Source organism: Hylobates moloch, unplaced genomic scaffold (assembly GCF_009828535.3).
Source record: "Hylobates moloch isolate HMO894 unplaced genomic scaffold, HMol_V3 SCAFFOLD_3, whole genome shotgun sequence".
Taxonomy (NCBI): Eukaryota; Metazoa; Chordata; class Mammalia; order Primates; family Hylobatidae; genus Hylobates; species Hylobates moloch.
Window position 1 is genome coordinate 55,540,074 of NW_026652278.1, and position 7,826 is coordinate 55,547,899.

Below are 7,826 nucleotides of genomic sequence, written 5' to 3' on the forward strand. Positions count from 1 at the left end.
TTCACTACAGAAGACTGATGAGCTGGCATTGTTATTGCAAATGATTACTAATTACTTCAAAATATTGCTGGACTGTAAATTCTTGCCTTTGAAAAAAACACTATTCACAGGCTGCTATAACAGACATTTGCAAAGGGCAAAGGGATGGTTCTAGTTCCAAGGCTTTGTTACGTTTTATTTCATTTGATCATCACTAGTACCTGAGATGTAAGGTACTCTGGGCAGGTTTGTTATTATTATCCTTCTTTAATAGACGAGGAAACCAATGCTCATAGAGATTAAAAACCTTTCCCCCAAACAGGTAGTTGCACTAGAACTAGGCCTTTTAATTTCTAACTTGTGCTCATTAACGTAATCTCCCATCATGACAACAGTAATAAGACAACACGACAAATGCCAGCCTGGGGAAAAACAACTGGATAGTAAGGTAGAATTTCTTATAAAGAAATATATCTTCTATTCTGTACCCAATATTTACTATTTAAGCACATATTTTGCCAGTCCCCAAGATGCTTTAAAACACATCCATTTATTGATTCAACAAGTACCTAATGATCACTCACTGGGTGCCAGGCACTACACTCTGTGTTAGTGATTCAAGGAATGAAACCTTGCCTCCACCCATAGGTAACTGGCAAAGTGTTTAGAGACAGCTATGCTGTGAAGACACCTTTCTCTACTTGGCCACAAAAATCTAACAAAATGTAAAAAAATGTTACAGTATATTGACTGGCCTAAAAGTTCTATCTCTATCTTGCCCATAAACCATGCCTCTTCACCACTGATTATGACTACTTATAACCTAAATACTCCCTGTTATCACTTTCCCTAGTCACCCTAACTTTCCCCATAACATTCCAGATAAGGGTTTCTCAAACTGGTACTCCAGAGGAATTCCTGGAGAAAAGAGACACCAGTTTCCCTCAGCCTTCTATGTCCCTTCTTCATATAGATCATGTTTAACTAAGCTAGGCTGTCCTTCCTTGAATGCCTTAAAACTTGTTTCTCCTCAGTTCCAACCACTTTCTTTCCTGGATTAGAAGGAGCTGGGCCCTGTGCCTAACTGGCAGCAGCCCTACTACCACCTACAATTTCCCTTTTGGAGTAACTTGGAACCATTTGCTTAACTTTGTCTCAAATCTTCCACGTGCTTTTCCCATGATGGGTACCTTAAGGCACAGAAATGCAAGGCTGGATAAAGGAGGGAGCTCATGGCTCCAGCTCTCTCTGGTCTTGTATTCAAAAAAGCACCATGGGCCTGGTACGGTGGCTCATGCCTCTAATCCCAGCATTTTGGGAGGCCGAGGCAGGCGAATCACTTGAGGCCAAGAGTTGGAGACCTGCCTGGCCAACATGGTGAAACTCTGTCTCTACTAAAAATACGAAAAATTAGCCGGGCATGGTGGCACATGCCTGTAATCCCAAATACTCGGGAGGCTGAGGCAGGCATGAGAATTGTTTGAACCTAGGAGGCGAAGGTTGCAGTGAGCTGAGATTGTGCTACTGCACTCCAGCCTGGGCAACAGAGTGAGACTCCCTCTCAAAAACAAACAAACAAACAAACAAACAAATAAACAAACAAAGCAATATGTCTGAAGGCCTGCTGCGTGTAGAGCACAGGAATCATCTTGGTGGTACAGAAATCTGAAGGGAACACACAGAGCATGGCACAACCTATAGAATGACTTCCCTATCTATTTTGGATGGGATAGTGCGAGTTGAGAGAAAAGGTTTGTTTGGTGCACTCCAGTATAAAATACCACCAGACAGGGTGTTCTCAATCTGTGGAATACAATCCCTCCCTTCTCCACCACCCCATTTGCAAGAGTGACTTCATGCAGCAGTGATTCAGACTCTCTACTGGGTATGTGTGGGGTGACAAAATCCTCCCAGCAAGCTCTGTCACGAAGTCCCCCAGTCTGGTTGAAAATCACTATCACAGAGAAACTTTCTAAGCTTCCTTAGTAAAATCAGGACAAAAAGGTATACCTTCCAATTACAATGATGCTATTTTGAACATTAAAAGTGGAAGGTGTTATACAAACATAATAATGATGCTATATAAAATCATAGTTGGCTGGGCATGGTGGCTCACACCTGTAATCTCAGCAATTTGGGAGTCCAAGGCAGGAAGATCACTTGAGCCGGGAGTTTGAGACCAGCCTGGCAGCATGAGACCCTCTTCTCTACAAAAAATTTAAAAAATTAGCCAGAGTTGGTGGCACACATCTGTGGTCCCAGCTACTCAAGAGGCTGAGGTGGGAGGATCACTTGAACTTGGCGGGTCAAGGCTGCACAGAGACATGCAGTAAGACCCTATCTCAAAAAAAAAAAAACAAAAGGAAAAGAAAGAAAAAAGAAAAGAAAAGAGAAGAGAAAAGAAGAAAAGGAGAAGAAAAGAAAAGAAAAGAAAAGAAAAGAAAAGAAAAGGCATAGCTTACATGTCTTGGAACTCACAGTATAGCCTGGGAGGAAGACAGGTAAACATACGTGGACATGAACCAAACAGAAAAGAGTATCTTCCACTAACTCAGGGCTTACTCTCGCTAGGCATTCTACTCTGAACTCTGCATGTATTAGCTCATTTAATTGTCACAATGACCTCATTAGATAGGCACCACTATTAGTCTCATTTTACAAGTGTAGAAACTGAAATTAGAGAGGTCATATAACTTTGCCCATGGTCACACCACAGAAGTGGGTGTCAAAGCTGGGGCTGAAATCAGCAAGCTGACTGTAGAGCCCATTCTGTAACTGCTGTGCTGCCCTGCCTCCCCTTTGTTGATCATCAGGGTCATGAGAAGAGTACATTTATTGACCCTGACAGTAATTCACTTAGAGTGATTCTGGACATTTCAAATTTTTTTTCAATATACCCACATGAATAGATAAGTTTCTGTGAATCTGAGCATACAGAACTCTTGTGGTGGGGGGTGGGAGTTGGCAGAATGCATTACGAAAAATGATTCCTTAGTTTCTTGACCTCCTTACTTTTGTAACATAATATTTTACTGTAGTGCCCTATGGTGATAAACCTTGAGTATCTAAAGTTGTCTTAGGATTATTTTCTAGTTATAAATATTTTTATAATAAAGACATTTGGTATAAGCTTGATGGGTTCTTAACTAATATATTAAGTAATTACAAAGATTTTTTTTTTACAAACTTTTAAGCTATTTTAATACTATAGACCTCACTATATTTCTATTTATCTGTGCATTAATAAAAACCTGTTAAAATTTCTTTAGTACTTCTGAAAAAGTCTAGTCAAATACGATCACTAAAAATACCACAAAAGCTTTGAAATACTGATTGCAGATTCATTTCAAAGTAGATTTAACCCCTTTCAGGATCTGGTGTTTAAATCATGAATGTCTTCACCAACTTCAGCTCTGAAAATATAAAAATTTTAGCCAGTGCTGGCTATAGTTAAACAGTACTGGTATTACTTGAAAAAATAAAAATAAAAAATATATTGTCCAAAAAAAAGACATTTGGTCTGGAAAAAGTACATTCATCCTACCCAAGCATTCTATGTAGCATCCTTTTATCCCTTTCTTCCCCAAGGCCTTTTCTCATTAATCAACTTTTTTAAGCATCCATGCAACTCTCTTAGCAGATTTTTTTTGTGTTTAATGTATGCCAGACTCTGTTTTAGGCATTGAGAGTACAGAAGCAAACAAAACAAATGAACATTGCCTTTCTCATAAAATTAATTGTTTGGATACAAAAATTTTGAAATGTCAAATATTATACTATTCCAGATGGTGAAAACCTATGGGGAAAAACAAACTAGTGGTTGAATTTGGGGTATATTTTAAAGGCAGATCTGCTGACTAACTGAGTATGAGGTGTGAGCACAAGATTTCTGACCTGTAACTTCGAGCAGGTTGGGCATGAAGATCGTGAGCTTGGTTTGGGGCTTGTCATCATTGAGATGCCCATTTGACACCTATCTTTGTATATCCCCACAAGCAGACCTTGAGACACACATTTGAGTGCAAGTAATCTACCCAGGAGATGATCCCAGGAAACATCACAGGGAATTCAAGTGAGACGGGTAAGGACTCCACTAAAGGGTGTATTAACAAGCCAGTTGATACCATAGGCAATTGGAACTCAATCTCTCTGGGGAACGCTAAGAAACAGAAGATACCTCAAAACAAATGTCTGTGCAGGAGCATAGAAGTCCCTGAGAAGTGAACGAGCTGGAACATTCATCCTTCAGCTCCCATCAGTCACTGGTTGACAGCAGCTTATGGAGGGAGTTAACTTAGCCTCATACACAGGCCAAGTAGGCTGACTAGGCTCTAGTGTTAGAGAAAGCCTTCTGGCTAAGTTATAAATATTTACAACTGGAAGTCAGGCCAAAATGCATGGGAATTGTGCATTCCAAAGCAATATGGATGTTACAACAGCATTGTTTATCCTGACATGTAGGTGGTGATTTTAAGTAGACTATTAGAGATACACACACACACACACACACACACACACACACCCCTCTGGAGTTTAGGGTTTAGGGGAGGTGTCCCAAATGGAAATATAAATTTGGTAGTTATCAATATATTACCAGGTTTTTTAAGCCATGGGACTGGATGATATGACCAAGGGAAAAGGAAAAATGGACAAGGGACATCACCTAATGACCGAGCACAGGGGTACGCCAGCATTCAGAAGTTGGAGAGATGAAGAAAGATCAGACTGAGAAAATGTAGCTAGCAAGGTAGGAAGACAAGCAGGAAAGAGGTGTCCTAGAAGTGAAGTGAAGAACATGTTTCAAAGAGGGGGAGGTGGTCAAATGTGCCAGATGCTCCTGCCAGGTCAAGTCAGACCAGAGCTGAGAATTGACTGAAGCATTTAGTGGTAGAGAGGCCACCTGTGTTCCTGCGAGAGCAGCACGGATGATGTGGTAAGGGATAATGGCGTTTAGAGAGGGTTCGTGAGGGACCCAGAGAAGAGGCTTGGAAGCAATGAATGTGAGCAACTCAAACTTATCTGACTATAAAGAGGGACAGAGAAAAGAAGTAGTAACTAGAAGAAGACAGGGGACAAGCATGTGAGATACGAATGGGAACCATCCACTACAGAGAGAATTATGAAAGCAGAAAGAGAAGGGAGAAATGCTGGAGTGATGTCTCAGAGTTGGCAAGAATAGATGAATCTTGTGGACATGTTGAGAATATGTCCTTAGACATGGACAGTTGGTGCCAGGACAGAAGACAAAGCGCAAGTGGGAGGTGAATATGTGTGGCAGCAGGGACTTATTAGTACCATCATTAGCTGAGCGCTCATCTGGATCTCCAGTTTAAGATTGTACTTACGGTGACCTAGGGAGTCTGCTCCTGCCAAGAAGAAATATTTTCTCTCTGATTACAATATTGCTCAAATTATCTCATTTCATGTTTCTGTTTCTCAGTGACAGTGTCCCTTTATTGGGCTCTCATTAATTCCCTGAACTTTCAACCTGGAAGGAACCTAAGTGAAGGTTGTTCTCAGTCTCCCTATCTCATAGAATCCATGCAATCCCTCTGGAACATTTGTGGTAAATGGCCAGTCAGCTGCAGTTTGAAATCTTTCAGGAATGAGAAGCACAGGGACCCCTAAGTCTTCTAATTTTTTTTCTTTTTTTGGAGAGCTCTCCCTTTGCCTGCCTAGACCACAAAATCTTTTCCTATTCTTACAATTCTAGAATATTCTCCATGCCACTCAGCAATTCACCAACCAAGATTATCTGACTATTAAAAATATAAGGTCATTGAACAGTAAAGTTGTGTTTATTGTGGCCACTGCTATATCCCTAGTGCCTAGAATAGCATATAGTAGTTGTTTAATAAATATTTGGTGAATACTGAAATGAGGTACTCCCAGCAGCCTCTAGATTGAGGTGGATATTCTTGCTGTTAAACAAAAAGCTCATATTCATATCCTAGGCTGCTCCCTAAAATTACTTGATTTCCTTATGGTTTAACTCTTAGCCCGTCACTACCCATAATGTACTCTGCTTACCCTGGTTAGATGGTGAACACTTGGACCAAGCTAGGCTAATCAGACATTTCTTCTTGATATTTGAATCTTAATGACAGCAACAATGAATCTGAGTATTGTTCAGCTTCAGCTGTACCAGCGGAACTGCCCAGACAAGACCATCTGAGATAAGGTTCCTGTTATTCCTACTTCCTTGGTCTCTGGACCTGTCCTGCTTCTTGCTCCCATCATAGAGGCACTGAATACTTCCCTATATACAGTTTTCACCTCTTTCTGTGCCTATGAGAAGATTACATCTCTCTGCAGTTAGCAGGAGACAAATGTCCACTTTTGGTCAATGGTTGGTAGGTGGGAATTATACATGTCCCTTCTCAGCTGGAACACTTAACTGCCAGCCTGAGACCACCCCCCTGTCCCTCCACCACCAACCCGGGGCTTTCTTTCCTAGCTGCAATGACCATAAAATTGTAAGATGGTTTGGATCAAACTATGAGGAGTGGATTTTCATGCTCCCCATTCCTGACACCTAAAACGAGCAACACACTTTTACTGATTCTCTGTTTTCCAACCCTGGGTCTCCTGGCCCCCTTAGACACAAGCTCCCGGTATCTTTCAGAAAATTATCCTTTGCGAATGCTTATACACTGTTGGTGGGAGTGAAAATTAGTTCAACTATTGTGGAAGACAGTGTGGCAATTCCTCAAAGACCTAAAGACAGAAATATCATTTGACCCAGCAATCCCATTACTGGGTATATACCCAAAGGAATATAAATCATTCTATTATAAAGACACATGCACACATACTTTCATTGCAGCATCATTCACAATAACAAAGACATGGAATCAACCTAAATGCCCATCAATGATAGATTGAATAAAGAAAATGTGGTACATATACACGCTGGAATACTATGCAGGCATAAAAAGAACAAGATCATGCCCTTTGCAGCTCATGGGTGGAGCTGGAGGCCATTATCCTTAGCAAACTAACACAGGAACAGAAAACCAAATACTGCATGCTCTCACTTACAAGTGGGAGCTAAATGAAGAGAACACATAGGCACATAGAGGGGAACAACAGACACTGGGGCCTTTTGGAGGGTGGTGGGTGGGAGGAGAGAGAGGATCTGGAAAAACAACCAGTGGGTACTAGGTTTAATACCTGGGTGATGAAATACTCTGTATAACAAACCCCCATGACACAAGTTTACCTATATAACAAACCTGCATGTGTATTTCTGAACTTAAAAGTTAAAAAAAAATAAAAATAAAAATAAATTACCTTTTGCTTAAGAAAGCCCAAGCTGGTATCAGTTTTGACACAAGCCTCCATGTGTCATTTGACTCAAGATCAAGGGGGAAGTTCTGATGATTGCCTCTAACAATTTCCAGTGAGAGCCTGTACCTTTACTCTTACCTCCAAATCCTTCTCTATCCTGATGTGAGTCTCTATCATTGCTTTTTTTTTCATACCACGTCTAAATATTTGAACTTGAGACAGTGTTTTTCATCTCTGGGTTCTAGTGCTTCCTCTCCCCTCCTTTCAGTCATAGTCTCCCTGGAAGACTGACCATCGCCGCCACCTGTTCTGTAAATGATCAGCCAAATCTCACAACCCCTCTCAGGGACCCTCCTACTGACACTCAGTGATTTAAATGAATAGGTGGATGTGGATTCCCTGTCTTCTCTCCTTATTAAAAAGTAAGCTCCCGATGGGGCGCGTTGACTCATGCCTGTAATCCCAGCACTTTAGGAGGCCGAGGCGGGCAGATCACGAGGTCAGGCGATCGAGACCATCCTGGTTAACACGGTGAAACCCCGTCTCTACTAAAAATA

The 7,826-nt window shown here is 41.1% G+C and overlaps 1 protein-coding gene across 10 annotated transcripts in view; it reads right to left on the bottom strand.

Annotated features, from left to right (window-relative positions):
* ANK3 (ankyrin 3) overlaps positions 1 to 7,826 on the bottom strand; it is a 364,937-nt gene that overhangs the window by 293,341 nt on the left and 63,770 nt on the right. The gene's annotated exons all lie outside the window — the stretch shown is intronic.